The following is a 19,035-nucleotide window of genomic DNA, read 5'->3' on the forward strand; positions in this document are numbered from 1 at the left end:
CACTTTTTATTCGAAACGATACAGAGACGTGTGCAAAGAGGGAAACGGAACGGACCCGAATTCCACTGCCCGAGGTAATCTTTTCGAAATATATAAACCTTACTGAAAAACGGAAACAGCACCGAAAGATAAATAATGAAAAAAGTGAAGCCTTCCCACCACTGTCCTCCCAGTTCCTCTCGCTCAAAATGGCCCCTGGTGCGGGTTGCTTAAATTTCTCTCCAGAAGGGAGATCGTGCATTCAGCAGCATATCTATCTGTCAGCCTGTGGGGACGTGCCCTCTGCTCTTCTAATTATTTGCACGAAAGGGATCACACGGTTTTCTGCACCTTGCTGTTTTCATTCATGGAAATGTCTTGCCCTTCTCCCCGCAGTGGCATATACCGATCCAGTCCGTTCTTTCGAATGGCTACGGCGTTTTCCCTGGCGTGGATCTACTAAGTTTTGCTGTCAATCAGTTGGCTTTTGGACGACTAGGTGGGGCTTTGCATGTATTTTGCTGTTGCAAACAAAACCGCGGTGCGTGCTGCCTGATTTTTTTTAAAGGACGTGGTGATTGGTGATCTCTGCACAAGACTTCCCCAGAGGGCAACAGAGTTGTGCCCAGGGTCCTTGGGAGTAATTTGCAGTGGGGGTGGGGGTGGATCGAGGGATAACGATGCTGGAGCCCCCCACGCCCACCCCCAAGCTGCTCAGAGGCCTCCTATTATGAATGTGTGACTCTGGCTTTTTTTTTAGGGAAGTCATTACTCCACCTCCTGTCCCCGCCAAGCTGGCCTAACTGCTAACGGGGCTTGCCATCTGAGCATGGCTGTCCTGGGAGAGAGTCCCTGCATCTCCCAGCTGGCTGAGGGCTTGCTGGGTCGGCGGACGGGCTCCCTGGAGCTCTTGGCTCAGGCCAAGGTTGCTCTGCTTAGCTGGGTGCTCTGCTTAGCTGGTGTTCATGACTGCACGGGGCTGCTCTGAGATTCACAAACAAACAGGAAGCCAGTCCACTTCCTCCTTGCCGGGGCTGGTCCCCCGTCCTTATCACCCAGTTAGCCCGGAGGGGAAGGGGCAGCTCAGGATTCCTAAGGCAGCTTCCTGGCAGAGGTGGCCGGGGAATTCTGGGTCCCACTGCCAGGATGGGCTCACCATCTCTGTGCACCTATGTGCCCAGCTGGGACAGCCTTATTGACAGTCAAAGTTAGGCTGAGATCTCTCCCCTTCGGGAAGTTCTGATAAATCCCAGCGTGTTTGGGTTCCCCCCCTCACCCCCTTCGTTCTGAGATGGAGTTCTCTTGAATCTGTAGTGAGCAGCTGTCTAGGTTTGTGGTGGGAGAGTTTTCTCCCTGGAAGGAGCATTGAGATAGATAGATAGATAGATAGATAGATAGATTTTTTTTTTTTTTTTGCCTTATCCCAGTACCCACCCAGCCTGTCTCTCTCTGCCCATGGGTGACGCCCAAGAACTGTTTATAGACTGAACAGGAGACCAAATCCTAAAGAGGTGCCAGGGACAAAGGAGATGGAAAACAAGTTTGCAGCCACAGTTCAGTGGGGCCAGAAGGCATCGCTACTTGGGATCCTGGGCCGGCTCCACCAGAGGGAGGGGTGGGGACAGTCAACAGAGTGTGAAGCAGAGGTGTGGCCTGGCGGGGGGGGGGGGGGGGGGGGGGGGGGGGGGGGCGCGGGTGCGGAGGCTGGAGATGAGAGGTACAGGTATTCTGTGTCATCAGCAAGGCCTCAGGGCCACGTGGAGAATTGGTTCCTTGACTTTCAATCAGTAGGTGTGTTACACAGGGGCGCTCTTTTTTTAAAGAATTAGAATTTTCAAGACGGCTGTCCACAGAAAAACAAAGCTGAAGCGATTTGATCCTTGGCGGTGACTCAGAGCCCAGTAGGACGTGGCGATGCCCCGGGCAATCATTAAGACTATCGCTTACTTTAGAGAACATTAGCTGTGGGCCCAGCAGCCTGTAGTGAGTCACTGTCAGTTGCTTTAAAAAAAAAAAAAAAAAAATCTCAGGGGCACCTGGGTGGCTCAGTCGGTTAGGCGTCCGAGTTCGGCTCAGGTCATGATGTCGCGGTCCGTGAGTTCGAGCCCCGCGTCGGGCTCTGGGCTGACAGCTCAGAGCCTGGAGCCTGCTTCGGATTCTGTGTCTCCCTCTCTCTCTGCCCCTCCCCCGTTCATGCTCTGTCTCTCTCTGTCTCAAAAATAAATAAAACATTAAAAAAAATCTCTGATATTATTTTGTTTAGTTGCTGTTTAGCTGTTCTGTTTTTTGTTTTTTTTTTTTAAAGAAAGCCGGGTATAGACACTGAACTTCAAAACCAACAGCAGTTACGACAAAACCCTGAAAGCCCAGTTATCTCCCCTTTGCAGTTACTGAAGCTTCAAAACAAAAGTTTCTCTGTTTCGCTCCTGGGGTGCAGAGAAGTGTTGAGACGTTGAGAGGGGTGGAGGCTGGACACCAGCGGGTGAGGACAGAGTGGAGGATGGTCGGTGCGCCAGGCTGAGGGCTGAGGTAAGGTGAACTGGAAGCACAAAGGGCTTCCTGGTAGCAGAGACCTTCGAGAAGTTTCGAGGACGGGGAGGGAGTGGGGAGCTCTCTGCGCTGCAACTCCAAAGCTGAGAGAATCCTTGAAGGTCCCCTCAGGCCTCCAAAGGGCATCAATAATTCGGGTCACACAGGCGGACTGAGAGATGACCCTGGTGGCTGTTCCGGGGATGTGTGACATTCTAGGCCTCCTTGACCTTTACCTGGCTCTGCAAATGGTCTTCACGGCACTCCCCCCCCCCCCACAACACCTCGGGGCTGAGCTCAGCTCCCTGTGTGTCCTGTCCAGTTTCCAAATCTTCAACCCGTGGCCGGTTCGTGGTGTTTCCTCCAGAAGCAGAGGAGGGAGAGCTTAACAGAGGTGGGGAAGGGTGAGGGCTAAGCCCGTAGCCAGCAGCGAGGGACGCAACTGCGGCCTCCAAGGTGGGCAAACCGCTCCCAGCCCTCCAGCTCGCCAGCAGCCCTGCCCGGTCCCAACGGGACAGTGAGAGGTGAGCAAAAACCTCAGGTTAAAAATACCCACTCTTGTCAAGAAAAAGAACAGGAAGGAAGCGTGGGGAGGCAGGCAGAGTAGACAAAGAGCCCCGGAGAAGGAGAATGAGCTGTTATTAATGGCCGGAAGCTGATCAGGTAGAAGAGGTGGGGAACCCCCTCCAGGTGCCCGAGGGGCTGGTGGGCAGGCGTTGGGGTCATGGGCATGGCTCCTGTGGGCCCTCCCGGAGAAGTGATGGCACCCCGCTGATACCAGTGTTCAGATCTCCCCAAAGAGCCCTGGTCCAGGAATGGAGTGAACCGGCAGAGGGCTTCCCCCAAGGACGGCGGGGAGATAGTCATGCCCGTCGTCTGTCTGGGGTGGGGGGGGAGAGAGCTACCCGAGCCACCTGTCCCTCCGCCTTGCGCAGGGTGGGAGGGTGTTCAGCTGGCCTTGGGAACAGCAGCCACTCTTGTCGAGGAAAAGCGAGAACAGCGAGGTCGAGTGAGGTGCCACAGCACTGACCCTAGGCCGTAGAGGTCACAGTCAGGGCTCTGGACCCAGGAGGCAGAGGTGGACTCCTGGCTCTGCTCCTTACTCGCCGTGTGACCCTGGACTGCCACGTGGCTTCCCCATGTTTCGGTTTCCTCATTTATGAAACAGGGATGCCGGAAGGGCCAACCTTATGGCCTTGAGGTCAGAATTCAGTGAGCTGAGGTACTTAAGGATGCTAGAACAGTACCCGGCGCCTAGAAATTTGCTTTCTGAGTGTTGGGTGTTGGGGGTGCGGTAGGGGGCGGTCCAGGTGACAATAGGAAAAAAGTGCCTGACACCTCAAGTCAATGGGACAGCCCTTTCCAGAGAGACTGCCACCATCTCAGGCTGGGAGGGAGCAGGGAAAGGAGGGTATAGACAGAAATGAGATATGCGTCCAGGTGTTCAGGATCCACCATCATGGGGAGGATACGAACCGCCGAGCAATCACCTTCCAGCGTTAATATAAGAGAGTTTCGCACCAAGTGCCAAGGTGCAGAGAGAGACGGAGTGCATTCCCTCTGCCTTCAGTGTTTGGAAGGTGCCCAGAGTGCTGGCCTTGAAGGTTAAGTCATACAGTTCAGCAGGCCGAGAAGAGGGAACGCGCAAAGCTATGGTAAGAAGGAACGTGATATTCAAGATGGCAGCTCCCGGGTGGTTGGCGGGGTGACCAATTTGGAAAGGTCAGCAGGGCCTGCCGTGCGACCGTGTGCCAGGAGTTCATACTTGGTCCTATCGGCAGGAGGCAAAAGGAGAGGCTAGGAAGAGGGGAGGCCCAAATCAGACATGTGTCAGGAAGATTCTCTGGCAGAAATGCGGAGGGCACAGAGGAAGGGAAGAGCACAGTGGCAGGGAGGGCCACTGGTTAGCAATGGTCAAGGCCCTTAGAAACTGGACTGGTTTGGAGCACGTGGGTGGCTCAGTCGGTTAAGCGTCTGACTCTTGATCTCGGGGTTGTGAGTTCAAGCCCTGCATTGGGTTTCCATGCCCAGCAAGGAGCCTACTTAGGAGAAGGAGAGAAAGAAAGAAGGAAGGAAGGAAGGAAGGAAGGAAGGAAGGAAGGAAAAAGAAAGAAAGAAAAAGAAAGAAAGAAAGAAAGAAAGAAAGAAAAAGAAAGGAGGAAAGAAAGAAAAAGAAAGGAGGAAATAAAGAAAAAGAAAGAAGGAAAGAAAGAAAGGAGGAAAGAAAGAAAAAGAAAGAAAGGAGAGAAAGAAAGAAAGAAAGAAGGAAGAAATAAAGAAGGAAAGAAAGAAAAAGAAAGAAAGAAGGAAAGAAAGGAAGAAAGAAAGAAAAAGAAAGAAGGAAAGAAAGAAAGGAGGAAGAAAGAAAGAAAGAAAGAAAGAAAGAAGGAAAGAAAGAAAAAGAAAGAAAGGAGGAAAGAAAGAAAAAGAAAGAAAGGAGAGAAAGAAAGAAGGAAGAAATAAAGAAAGAAGGAAAGAAAGAAAAAGAAAGAAAGAAAGAAAGAAGGAAAGAAAGAAAGACAGAAGGAAAGAAAGGAGGAAAGAAACAGGAGAGAAGGAAAGAAGGAAAGAAGGAAAGAAAGAAAGAAAGAAAGAAAGAAAGACAGACAGACAGACAGACAGACACTGGACTGGTTTGTGGTTTCTAGTGGTGCAACTGAGCATTTAGTGGGGCCCTTAATGGACTTAGGGAATAAATGGAGAGAAATGGGCTTTACAAAGAAGGTTTTGGAGGTGACCTTGAGGCGTCTGAGAGAGCCGGGGTGGGGGGGGGCACCGGAGATCGTAGAACTGGCGCATGTACTGATAGAAATGAGGTGGGGGTCACAGAAGACCCCTTTCAGACTGAGTCAAGGAAGCCTCACCGATATTCTAACATAGGGCTGGACACCGAGCCGTGGGCCATTCAGTGAGCTGATGTACTTAAGGATGCTAGAACAGTACAGGGTCTCCTGGGGGAAGCATGGGAGTGTGTCAGAGAGGGGGACAAGGCTCCCCCGCTGTTTACAGATCATGGTTGAACACCTGCAGAGCAGGGATGCCTGCGTGATTCAGTGGGTTGAGCGTCCGGCTCTTGATTTTGGCTCAGGTCGTGATCTCACAGTCGTGGGATCAAGCCTCGCATCAGGCTCCGTGCTGAACGTGCAGTTTCCTTCAGATATTCTCTCTCTCTCTCCACCCCTCCCTCCTTCTGCCCCTCTCCCCTGCTGTGCTCTCTCTTCTCTGCAAAAACAAACAAAACAAAATCAAGCAAAAAACTACAGAGTATCCCAGTTTACATTACCTGGTTAAATGACACTAGGGATCATGTTACCTAACTTAAACTAAATTAACCTTCACAAGGGGTGCCTGGGCGGCTCAGTCAGTTAAGCGTCTGACCTCGGCTCAGGTCATGATCTCACGGTTTGTGAGTTCGAGCCCCGAGTCAGGCTCTGTGCTGACAGTTCAGAGCCTGGAGCCTGCTTCGGATTCTGTGTCTCCTTCTCTCTCTGCCCCTCCCCTGCTCACGCTCTGTCTCACAAAAATAAATAAAATGTTAAAAAAATTTTTAAAAATTAACCTTCACAAAATGAACGGGGGGGGGGGGTGGTTAAAAAAGATTCCTGCAAAGAAACCTCAGGATAAAGATCTTCCTAAGTCAGCACAGAAGAAAATGACAAAGCTGAGGCTTCTCAAATGAGCTCTTTGTTAGGCCCCATCACGAGGTGGAAATGGCAAGTCTGGATCAGGTCTAACATGAAGAGGGCCACAGAACTTACTTGTAATTTGTAATTATCAAGGTGACTATTTTTGGAAAAAAAAATACATATATATTAAGTTTATTTATTTTGAGAGAGAGAGAGAGAGAGAGAGAGAGAACGAGCCGGGGAGGGGCAGAGAGAGAGGGGGACAGAAGATCCAAAGCCGGCTCTGTGCTGACAGCAGAGAGCCCGATGTGGGGCTCGAACTCACGCGCCGTTGAGACCATGACCTGAGCCGAAGTCAGACCCTTAACCGACTGAGCCAGCCAGGCGCCCCTTTCAAATATATATTTTTAAAGATTTTATTAAGTAATCTCTACGCCCACTGTGGGGCTCGAACACACAAGCCAGAGATCAAGAGTCACCCGCTCCACCGACTGAGGCAGCCAGGTGCCCCACGAGGTGACTATTTGCAACGTGAGCTAACCCGGGGCGCCTGGCTGGCCCTGTCGGTAGAGCCTATGACTCTTGATCTTGGGGTTGTGACTTCCAGCCCCACGCTGGGCATGGAGCTTCCTAAAAAACGAGTAAATACATAAAAGAAACGTGAACTTACCCTTCTACCCTTGCTAAAAACGAACCTCGAAGCCACGGACCTCACACCTTCACGAGAGACTTGGGGTACCCGCACCCCACGCGAGAAGAATCTGGCGGGAACACACAGGCGTGAACTTTTACGCTAAAATAATTATCTGTACTTTTGCAAAGCACATATGCGTGGGGGAAGTTATCGGCGGGGGGCTGGGGGGATGATCGCTGGCCACAGTTTATGTCCAACACTTACTTATTGAGCAGGTGCCCCGGGTGCAAGGTGCTGTGCCTGACACACGGGGACGCAGAGATGAATGAGACCTCAGCATGGTGATGATCCACGGGGTGAGTTAAGAAATGCGCGCAAGCAACCCAGGAGGCGGGCACAGGAGTTGAGAGCGTCACGTGGAGAGGAACCAGCGTGCCAAGGTGGGATGGGGGTCGGGTGTGCTCATGGAGGCAATGAACTCGGGCTTGGGCTTTGAAGGCTAGGAGGGTCTGGCCGGGTGTCGGTGAAGGAAATGACATTCCCCAAGAGGGACTGGGGCCCCAAATGGAAAAGCATGGCGTATGTATGACCAACTGTTAGTGGTTACTTCCGGCTGGCATCTAGAGGGTGAAAAGAGTAGGTAGGGTTGGAGAAGCGGATTCAGACCAGATTTGAAACAACCCCATGCCGGCCCTACGAGATCCAGAGCTTAGCTTCAGCGAGCCACGGGGAGTCTTGGGAAGTTCGGGGGGCAGGTGAGGCCGGGAGCCCAAAGAAGTCAAAAACAAAACAGAACTTGCCCATGGTCCTCTGGCGGGTTAGTCTGCGGGCCGGCCAGGCCTTGAATTCAGAGCTGTATGGACACGGGCAAGGCTCCTGGACCTCACGGTGACCAGACGCAGGTGGCTCTGTGGGAAAGTGCTCCGGGCCAGGCGCGAGGAGGATGCTTCTCTGGGAAACCCGGAGCCCGAGTTTCCAAGTAGCTGGGCGTTCTACCAGGCTGCTGGCTTGGGTCTTGTTAAGCGGAATCTTCCCATGGAACCTGGGTGGTGGATGAGCCGGTGGCTGGACCGCGCTCCTTGGGAACCCAAATGGGTTGGGCTGGGAATGGGAGAGTGTGGGATCGCTGCAATAAAACGAAGGGAGAGGAGCCCTTCGAGTGTCCTGGGGTGTGAGGCGCACAGGGCGTGGGGCCTTGCATTCCTGGATGGTTAAGCCGCCCGCAGCTGATGATTATCATTATTATTCCTGCTCTGGCTTCTCCAAGCTTTCATCCTGCAGGACCCTGCCTTGCCGGCCCGGCGTCACCAACTAGCAAGGCCTTCTGGGGGAGGGCGGGGAGGGCGGCTCCCGGCGGCAAAGGAACACAAGACTGTGGGTTCTTCCCCCATGAGCTCAGGGAACGTTTTAGCACGGGGCGGCCTCCTCACTCTAGAAGCATGGGCAGAATGTCTCAAGGGAGAAACTGAGGCACAGAGCTGGGGAATGATTTGATCCAGATCCTAGAGTTGAGACCCCTTCCCCGCCCCCCCCGCCCCCCCCCCCCCATCCGCTACTCCCTAGGCCACGCTTATCCTTCCCCAACTGGGGCAGATCTTGTCAGCCTGGAGGGGAGCCAGGGAAAGTGTGGATTCTAGAAGAGAGAACTGGACTGTGGCCAGGGCAGAAGAGCTGGTACCTTACTTGCCAGACGCTGCGGGCATCATGAGGTCAGGCTGTTGGTTTCGCGTCTCCCTGGAAGGTCCTGCCATATGGGTGGATCTTCCCCAGTCCCCTGAGGGAGGCCAGTGCTCACAGACGTGCAAAATGCCCAGCTCTCTCACATCAGAGGCCACATTCAGCATCCGGGGAGAGGAAGAGTCATACAGATGGGCCAGGCCTAGAGGCAGAGGGACAGACAATGGCTCAGAGACAGGGAAAGTGGGGTGTGTGTATGTGTGTGTGTGTGTGTGTGTGTGTGTGTGTGTGTGTTTGCTAACACCAGGCTCCCGTGGTGACGCGTCCCTGCTTGCCAAGATAGGATCAAAGGGAGAAAGACTGCAAGGAAATGCGAATGACGATCTGATGTTTGGGCGGGGGGCCGAGCGGGATCGTCCAAAATGCGTGGACCCCGTCTGTCAGCAGGAGCCCCGGGAGAACGGAGGGCACGGCCCACAAGGCTGCAGGCCGAGACGCAGCCCGTAGGTGCTAGAGTCCCCCTCTTTAGTATTGGCTGTCCACCTACAGAGTAGCAATCTTTGGGAACATCTTCTGCCTTAAAGCACAGGTGATATGACACAGAAGGTTAGACCAGGGAAGTTGGAGCCGAGAAGACAGTCAACAGAGCTCTGGTGGCCTCCACACGCTCTCAGATCCTCAGTGCCTCCCAGAGTCGGCCAACCAGCCAAGCATTCCTTTACGGAGTGTTAGTTGAGCAGCTACTATGGGCAAGGCACTCTGCTTCGATTGGCTGTAGATGCATAAGACATAGCCCCCTGTCCTCGGAAAGCTCTCTCTGGAGAAAGTCAGATCTTGCCTTTGGGGCTTCCCTCCCACTCCACGCGAGACAACACCAGATTCCCAAGGCGTCTTCTTCCTCCCCGGGGCCATTTTTGGCCATGACTGCACTGGCCCCTGCCTCTGCTCCAACCGCCACACCTTCTCTGAGTTCGCCCAGGAGCAGCGTCCATCTTTGACAGCCACCCGTCGGAACCATTCAGCCTTCAGCCACAGGAGGCATCCCTTGAGTTTGCCACCGTGACCAGGCCCCTCCAAGATGCACTGCTCTTTGGTGCCCCTACCCTCTTCCGGATCAAATGCGGCCTGGTAAGCCTCCCACCGCTTGCCTTCTCCTATCGGTGACCCGAAGAGCCCCCAGTGGGTTTCCCTGTTGTTCACCAGATACAACTGGAACCTTGGGGCTGTTTTCCGGGGGCCGCCCACGTGCTTCTAGCTCTTATCGTCACCCAACGGTGTCCCTTCCCGTCCCCCAGCACACCAGGGTTTGTAACGTTACTCTACATCCGAACCGGAGCGAGGAGCGCTTTAAGGGAATCGCCTCCAAGTTTACAGTTGAGTTTTTTTTCCGCAAACATTTACCGAGCGGCGGCTGTGTGCCAGGCACGGTGACAGGTACTGGGGACGGCTCTGGCGGCGACTAGGACAGACGTGCCTCCTGCCCGGGGGGAGCCCATGAACTCGCAGGGAAGACGGACACCGATGACCACCCGGGTCCCGAGAGTCTGGGCTCTACTTCTACTGTGGCTTTCGTCGATCTCCTTGACTTCCTGCCCGGTTCCTTCACAGAGCAGAGCGTATCTTGCTAAGGAGGGGGGGGTGGGGAATGTTCCAAAAGGATGTCCCCCACTCTTCACCCCCACCCCCCGAGGTGAGGTCCCTCCCTTCCCGAATTCAGTCTCCTAGGGAAGTGATGCAGGAAGCAGGGACAGAATCAAGAGCCTGAGAATTCCACATGCAAACAAACTCATTGAGCAGCGGCACTGAGAAGGCCCTTCAGGATTTCACCGCGCCAGGAACTGTCAGATCCCTCCAGAAAGCAGCCGCCCCACCGCGTGTGAGATCCACTCGCCTCTATTCTCTGCATTGCCCGTGACAGGTTGTGCTGTCGTGTCTTGTTGTGAAACTTGTCCGGGAATGACGGCTCTGACGCCTCACCGAGTTGTTGGATGTTGAGTCAGTGTTTAACCACTGTTACTGGTAGAAACGTCCTCCTACTGTCTAATCCAGATGAGACAGACGCTGTAAATGTCACCCTTCGTGCTCAGCGGCCGCCCTCTGTGGAATGGAGAAGGCAAGGAAGTTACGGAGTGTTCCCTCCTCCGAATGCTCCCGAGAAACTTCAGCAAAGCTGACATAAGTAAAGGGCCGTTGGATCTGATGACCCCCTTTCTCTCTAAGTGTGAATATCCCAGAAGGAATTGTTTTAGAGGGTATCGACGGCCCGAGAGGGGGTCGGTGCTTGCCAGGGGGTGCTCTCCCAGGCGCCATTCTCTCCCCAGTTGGCGCTTCTGTCACACGGGGTGACCGTGCATGGTCAAGGAACCGAAATGGACCCCAAGAATGCGGGGGGGGGGGGGATGGGACTGTGAATGTGAATTGCAGTGGTAGAGAATTCTTTCTTAGGTGCGCCTGGTGGAAGTGAAAGTGTCCAGAGCTCTAAAACAAGAAAAGCGTTAGAGAAATACAATTTTCAAAGGCTGCTGCGCTAAGTCTGCGGGAGTTTCCTAAATGGAGGAGCAACTCACTATACTGGAAAGAGTTTCCTTCCCTTCCCTTTCCTTCCTTCCCTTCCTTCCTTCTCTTGCTCCCTCCCTCCTTCCTTCCTTCCTTCTTTCCTTCCTTCTTTCCCTCCCTCCCTCCTGCCTTCCTTCCCTTCTTCTTTCCCTCCCTCCCTCCTTCCTTCCCTCCTTCCTTCCTTCCTTCCTTCCTTCCCTCCTTCCTTCCTTCCCCCTCCCTCCCTCCTTCCTTCCTCCCTCCCTCCTTCCTTCCCTCCTTCCTTCCTCCCTCCCTCCCTCCCTCCCTCTTTCCTTCCTTACTCCCTCCCTCCCTCCCTCCTTCCTTCCCTCCCTTCCTCCTTCCTTGCTTCCTTCCTTCCTTCCTCCCTCCTTCCTTCCTTCCCCCCTGCCTCCTTCCTTCTTTCCCTCCTTCCTCCCTCCCTCCCTTCCTTCCCTCATTCCTCCCTTCCTTCCTTCCTTCCCTCCTTCCCTCCCTCCCTCCCTTCCTTCCCTCCTTCCTTCCTTCCCCCTTCCTCCCTTCCTTCCTTCCTTCCCTCCTTCCTTCCTTCCCCCTCCCTCCTTCCTTCCTCCCTCCCTCCCTTCCTTCCCTCCTTCCTTCCTTCCCTTCTTCTTTCCCTCCCTCCCTCCTTCCTTCCTTCCCTCCTTCCTTCCTTCCCTCCTTCCTTCCTTCCCTTCCTCCCTCCCTCCCTTCCTTCCTCCCTCCTTCCCTCCCTCCCTCCTTCCCTCCTTCCTTCCTTCCTTCCCTCCCTCCTTCCTTCCCCCTTCCTTCCTTCCTTCCTTCCTTCCTTCCTTCCTTCCCTCCTTCCTCCCTCCCTCCCTCCCTCCCTTCCTTCCCTCCTCCCTCCCTCCCTCCCTCCCTTCCCTCCTTCCTTCCTTCCTTCCTTCCTTCCTTCCCTCCCACCCTTCCTTCCCTCCCTCCTTCCCTCCTTCCTTCCTCCCTCCCTCCCTTCCTTCCCTCCTCCTTCCTTCCCTCCCTCCCTTCTTCCCTCCCTCCTTCCTTCCTTCCTTCCTTCCTTCCCTTCTTCCCCCACTCCCCCTCTCTCCTCCAGAATCTAAACCAGTGAGTTCCTCTACAAGGGCGTCTTTATCCCTCTGCAGCCACATCCTGAACACCTTCCTCTCCTGTCTTCCGGCCTCAGCCCTACCATCCTTTCAGGTTGAGCCAAAGCCTGGCAGCCTTCCCGTCACCTTTCCCATCTAGTTAATCTCTGGTTGAATGCCTCTTTCTCTGAATTCTCACTTAATGCCATTGAACTATGCAGCTTGGTGTGATTACACAACGTCTCGTGCTCCCCCACCGTTTCACGTCCACGACTCTTGTCTCTGTAACCAGGTTGTAAACTTTTAGAGGGCAGAGGCTGTTCCTTACATTTTGGGCTCCCTCCGAACACTGAGTACTGGGCACGTAATAAGCCTTTACTGAGAGCTCCAGTGGCCTTTCGCTTCTCATTAAACATCAGAGAATTCACACAGGGGACAAAATTCATATGTGCAATGAATGTGAATAAGCCTTTATTTGGGTGGGGTAACCATCTTCTACAACATCAGAAAATTCCTACTGGAAAGAAACTCTGTATCTGATGTGTCCATGGGAGAGCCCTCAGGTGAGTTTGGAGTCTCCAAAGGCACAGCTGACATCTGACTCAGTATTCTGGAACTCAGTTACATGAATGCAACGACTGTGGGGAAACCTTTGCTCAAGACGATACCTAGCATCGGTGTGCCTATTAGAAGACATGAATCCGAAGACTATGGGAAAGTCTCCCCCAAGATCTTCAGCAACCAACACCCAGGAATTCACTTAAGAGGAAAGAGCGCTGCTAGGCATGAGGGGATACAACGGGGTTCGAAGCCACCACAGCTCCTGTTTCTGTGTAGCTTGTCTCTAGACCCATTTCCCAGCTGAAGAAACCAAGACCTGAAGAATATTGTACACTGTAGGGAGGGGCGCCTGGGTGGCTCAGTCGGTTAAGCGCCCAATTTCAGCTCAGGTCGTGATCTCATGGTTTGTGAGTTCGAGCCCCGCGTCGGGCTCTGTGCTGACAGCTCGGAGCCTGGAGCCCGCTTTGGATTCTGTGTCTTCCTCTCTCCCTGCCCCTCCCCCACTCATGCTCGAACTCTCTCTCTCTCTCTCTCTCTCTCTCAAAACTGAATAAACGGTAAAAAAAAAAAAAAAGAATATTGTACACTGTGGACATAACTGCACTGTTACAAAACTTTGATTTGTGCCTTTTTCTCCTTTTTTTAAAAAGCTTATTTTGAGAGAGAGAAAGCACGAGTGGGGGAGGGGCAGAGAGAGAGAATCCCAAGCAGTCTCTGTAGGATCAGTGTGGAGCCCCGTGCGGGGCTCGAACCCACAAGCCGTGAGATCAGGACCTGATCTGAAGTCAGCGGCTGGCTTGACCGACTGAGCCACCCAGGGCGCCCCCACCTTTTTCTTCTTTGAACTTGAAACACTGCCTGATTTCCTTTGTCTTCGTCTCTCACTAGGGAAGGGAAGGGAAGGGAAGGGAAAAGATGATTCCTCCCTTCCCCGTGTTTGTTATCGAAGGGGAGGTGGGGCCGGAAGGGCTGTATCACATCCAGGGCACAAGTCAGGACAAGAGCTCTAGTCTCTGGAGACCTTTATTTCACGAGTCGAGTCGGGGACTATGCTGGGGGCAAAGGGAGATCAAAGAGACGTCCCATGCCCTCAAGCAGCTTATAGTCCAGAGAGGGAACAGACAGGTCCTTTAACAGGAGCGCACATGAGATGCAGGAAAGGAACCCTAGGTCAGGCTTCACAGACCAAGTATTGTTTGAGCTGAGACGGAAAGGATGAGGACTTTGCCAGGCAAACAGGTGAGGAGACGGTGTTCCGGGGAGAAGAAAGAGCATGTGCAAATGCACGGGAGTAAGAGAGGGCACGGCCCATTGAGGATCCTGGAGAAGTTCAGTATGCAAAGCATGGCAGGCAGGGGGGGGGGGGGCCGCCGGGCAGATACCCCCAAGCCCTCGAATGCCCTGCAGAGCAGTTCAGTTTTCCCTTTAAGTAACGGGGAGCTGAATTTGGGGTTTTTTTTACTGCCTCCATAACAAGTTACCACCAGTTGAGTGGCTTAAAACCACCCGGATTTATTATCCTACAGTTCTGGAGGTCAGGGGTTTCGCTGGGCCAAAAATCAAAGGGTTGGCAGGTTACGTATGTTCCTTCTGGAGGCTCTCGGGGAGATCAGTTCTTTGCCTACTCATTTCTGGAGGCTGCCCACGCTCCTTGGTTCCCGTCTCTCTCCCATCTCCAGAGCTAGCGCTCACATCATTCTGGCCCTTGTTCCACATCGCATCTCCCTCTCTGACACTAAAGCCCCTGTGTCTCTCTTCTAAGGACCTTCGTGATAACACTGGTCCCACCAGATAATCCAGGATAAAATCTGCATCTCAGGATCCTTAACTTAATCCCATCTGCCGAGTTCCCTTTGCCAGGTAGGGCAATATAGTCACAGGTTCCAGGAATCAGGGTGTGGACATCTTGAGAATATGAACATCTCTGGGTGGGTGGGGGGGGGGCATTGTGCTGCTTACCATAGAAACCATGGAAGAATTCTGAGTAGAAAGTTGGTGTGACCGAATTAAGGTGTTGGTTAAAGCAGCAGGCTTAGGAGTCTAGCTACCTGGGTTCAACCCTGAGTCCACCATTTTCTACTTCAAGTCTCTCTGCCTTGGTTTTCTCATCTGTACAATGGGACTAGCCACCCCAAAGGGTAGTTGGAAGGGCTTTATGGGATTGTAGAAGCGGAACACTCAGGACCGTGGAAAGCACTCGATACCTTGGGAACATCTTGGTGCTTAGTAACTGCTAAAAATAGCAACCTGGGCAAGAAGAGGCCAGTCACAGTTGATGCCATGAAGGACAAAACCTAGCTTCCCAGGAGACCCATTTCCCCCACGACCATCAGTATGATAGGGAAGGAGGTATCCAAGCACCAGGAGGTTCTCTGGCCCAGAGGAAACATGCATGTGCCTCCGAATGGCACGTTGCTCCGTGAGCATTTGCCTGCCTCCTCTCTGTTGGCATAAAGACATGAGGGATTGGGGCACCTGGGTGGCTCAGTCAGTTAAGCGTCTGACTCTTGATTGTGGCTCAGGTCACGATCTCGTGGTTCATGAGTTCAAGCCCCGCATCAGGCTCCTCGCACTGACAGCGCAGAGCCTGCTTGGGATTCTCTTTCCTTCTCTCTCTGCCCCTCTCCCTCTCTCTGCCCCTCCCATGAACACACACTCTCTCAACATGAATAAACTTAAAAAAAAAAAAAAAAGAAATGAGGGATGGAGGTTAAGCTTGATTCTCTGAGATCCCTGAAATAGGCAGTTAGTTTGATGTGGGGCCAAAGGCTTGGTGACATTTTACCCATGTACCCAGTATGACGATGAGTGTGTTCCTCAGTATCCCCTATGATTCCTTAACACATCTTCGGCCATCTTCTCTGTCCCCATTTCCTTGTACCAATAAACCTGAAGTGATCTCAAAGTATCTCTCTCCTTGTTTTCTTCTCTAAGGAACTCCAGAAGAGTGCATATGAATCTCCTAGTAGTTTACCTACAAGTAGCGTTGCCAGGCAAAAGAGAAGACAAGCAGCTAATCTGAATTTCAGATAAACAGTGAAGAATTTTAGTATTCAGTACTATATATTTAGTACTACTCTGTTAACCAGATTACCTTATTAACCAGAACATTCTGTTCCCAAGGTCACCACAGAACACTTTACTTCTTTGATACAATCTACAAGATGGATTGGTATTTAAGTCCTGAAAGTTCTAGTATCTTCTTACCGGTGACTTTTTCTGTAGTGACACAGGGAAGGGAAGGAAGGCTGTGGTTCTGGAGGGCTGGCAAGGGTCAGAATCGTGAGGTCTGGTGCCTCTCATTTCACTGTCATGAACTGTGACACAAATTCTTCTGCCACTCGATGCTGAGATTCAGACAAGCTCAGCACCTGCTCTGGATCTCATGTGTCGCCTTTATTAATAATTAGTGGGGAGAATCATCCTACCACTCCATGACGGAAGGACCCCCAGGATACCTTGCTTAAATAACTTGAGATTTTTTGTGTTTAAAACGTGCTTCTGTGTCCTGCTCACACTCTGTCTCTCTCTCTCAAAAATAAACATTAAATTTTTTGTTTAAAAAGGTGGGGGCGCCTGGGTGGCTCAGTTGGTTAAGCGTTGGACTTCAGCTTAAGTCATGATCTCATGGCCCGTGAGTTCGAGCCCCATGTTGGGTCTGTGCTGATGGCTCAGAGCCTGGAGCCTGCTTTGGATTCTGTGTCTCCCTCTCTCTCTCTGCCCCTCCCCTGCTCGCACTGTGTGTGTCTCTCCCTAAAAAATAAACATTAAAAAAAGGTTTTTTAATGTGCCATACATTGCATGCTCTATATCCTTATCTTTGATCTTGACTAGGATAACCACGAGGACTCTCACCATCTATGGGATGCGATCGAAAGCTTGTCATTGCATTGGGTGCATAAAATCTGTGGTGCTCACTGTTATGGGAAACACACAAACAACGTGAAACAACAGTTGAAATCTACAAAGCTGGTCACGGATGGCACTCAGGTTTGCTCAAGGCTTTTGGCGCCCAGGCTCCATCCCACGTGATTTCCGCAACGTAGAATAATCCTCCTCCTCTTACTTGCCTTGAGTCTTCACTCTAAATTCCCCTCCTCGGTCTGAAGTCCTTCGATTTACCTCGTTTGCAGCAGACGCTCAGCCTTGCCACTAGCTAGGGCTTCACAGATGGTCGCTGTTCACTTGCAAGTCACTTCCGGGTCACCCCCAGGTCACTCTCCACTGTAGCACATTGTTCAACCTGGTGCTCTTTTGGGGGGGGGGGGGGGACTGGAGCTTCCGCATCAAAGTTGTTCAGGCATCTGTGGTGACCGATTTCTACATTCCCCTACTCATCCCGTTTAAACATCACTTGTAAAGAAATGCAACAGCGTATAACAGTTTATGAAACCTTAAAGAACCTTGCGTGTTCTCCCTCCGTAAATGAACCAACCCTCCCAGCCACCAGCAGCGGGCCTCACTGCCCAAGGATCGTCTGCGTCCTCTTGCACCCGCGTTACTTCCAGAAAGAGGTGGCCCGAGGGGCCGGGGGAATTAATGACTTAATGCCTACAAAGCTCTAGGAACAACTTGCTGCAGATAAGGTCTCATTATCCGTTAATTGTTATTATTATTGTTATTATTGTTATTAGCTCGACTCATATGAAAAGCTGCCCTGGCTTTGCTCACCACCTCAGGTCAGGGGTTTAATTAATACCTCCTCTGAATGCCAGAGGCCCCAGGCGCCCTGCTCCCGCCCCCACATCCGGGCTCCACCTCCTGTGAGCTCCACCCACAGGGTCCTCTCCACCCCCAATCTCCGTGGTCCTTACCTGAGCAGGTCTGTCTTGCTTGGTTCCTGCCAACAGTTCCCCCTCACATCCCCCCCCCCCCGAGCCCCAAGCATCCTCTTGCCCCTTGACTGCCGCGCCCCCAAATCTCACATACCTCCTTGGACCTTGCCTTCCCTTTCCTGCAGTTTCCTAGCGCCCAACACACTTCTATGGTACCCAACAGTTCTCAAGAGCCAAGATTCTGGGGTGTTAGGAAAGTTAAGAGAGCGTCCCCTGACCACCCCCCCCCCCTCCCAACTTCCCCGTTGCAGCCCTCCCTTTCTGCTTCTGCACTGAGTCCTGGGTCTCCCAACCCACCTCCGTGAGAACCTCAGGATTGTTCCTCAGGTGGTGAGGCCGGTTGGGTGGGTTGGCTGGTTTAGGGTTACGGAGTTTGGCACTAACTCACAGCCCAGGACAGCTGCCTTCTTTAATTAATTAATTCCAATTTAAACAAACAAACAAACAAAAAAAAAACCAACCCATCACTTTCAGTTGGACCTCAGTGCGTGCCTCCAAGGCATATGTCACATCAATTACAGACAACAATTAAGCGTGCTGCCTAAAAGAATCTGTGAGCCTCTTTAAAGACTCTAACACAATTTGGACCTAACTGCCTTAGATCACTCTGCTGGAGATAGTCCTCCAGGCAGAACCCCCAGGGGAGGAAGCCGGCTGCTACTGTTGGAGATAGGAGGACGTTCTCCTGCTGGATCCCTGCCCTGTCCCTGCTGGATCCCAACGCTGTCCACGTTGTTCCCTAACGCTAGGGTCGCCTCTGCCTTTGCTCAGGATACACAGGAACTGAGCTGTTGTAGGTGGGGCCTGGCCTCGCTTCTCTGATACCAATGTCCCTCAAATTCCAAGCCCACTGCTGCACTGTCCTAACTGGCCGTCTTGCGTGGATAAGGATGAATCTCAGGCCCTGTGACAATAGGACGGCCACGGAGTTGATCTGTCCTTTTCCTCTCAGCAGAGATGGTGGAGGCGGGGTGCATCGAAGCTTGGACAGCAGTTAGCTTTAGGAAAATGGTTGAAGACGTTGCTCAAGGGCAGACGTGATTTCCTGATGGTTCTTGATTCCCACCTTGGGTGACACTTGGTAGATGTTCACAGAAAGTTGATACAATGTTGAGGACAAAGAGGGGAAACTGTGGAACACCCACAGTATTTTTCCATATACAAAGCAAGTAGGCAAAGAGGGGACTGGCCTAAGACCTTAGCCTCATTAACAATGTCCACTTTACCTTCTCTACTAATAAATGGGGGGGGGGGGCCAACAATATATTTTTTTTAACGTTTATTTATTTTTGAGACAGGGAGAGACACAGCATGAACAGGGGAGGGTCAGAGAGAGGGAGACACAGAATCTGAAGCAGGCTCCAGGCTCCGAGCTGTCAGCACAGAGCCCAACGCGGGGCTAGAACTCACAGACCGCGCGATCATGACCTGAGCCGAAGTCGCCCGCTTAACCGACTGAGCCACCCAGGCGCCCCCCAACAATATTAATAGAGCAGGTAAACATGGCTTTCCTTATCGATTTAACTCATTTATTTATTGGCAGATGCGGGTTGACTGTAATCACTTTGTCCTTTTATGTTTGCCAGAATTGTCCA

Source organism: Panthera leo, chromosome E1, assembly GCF_018350215.1.
Source record: "Panthera leo isolate Ple1 chromosome E1, P.leo_Ple1_pat1.1, whole genome shotgun sequence".
In the NCBI taxonomy this organism is placed as follows: domain Eukaryota; kingdom Metazoa; phylum Chordata; class Mammalia; order Carnivora; family Felidae; genus Panthera; species Panthera leo.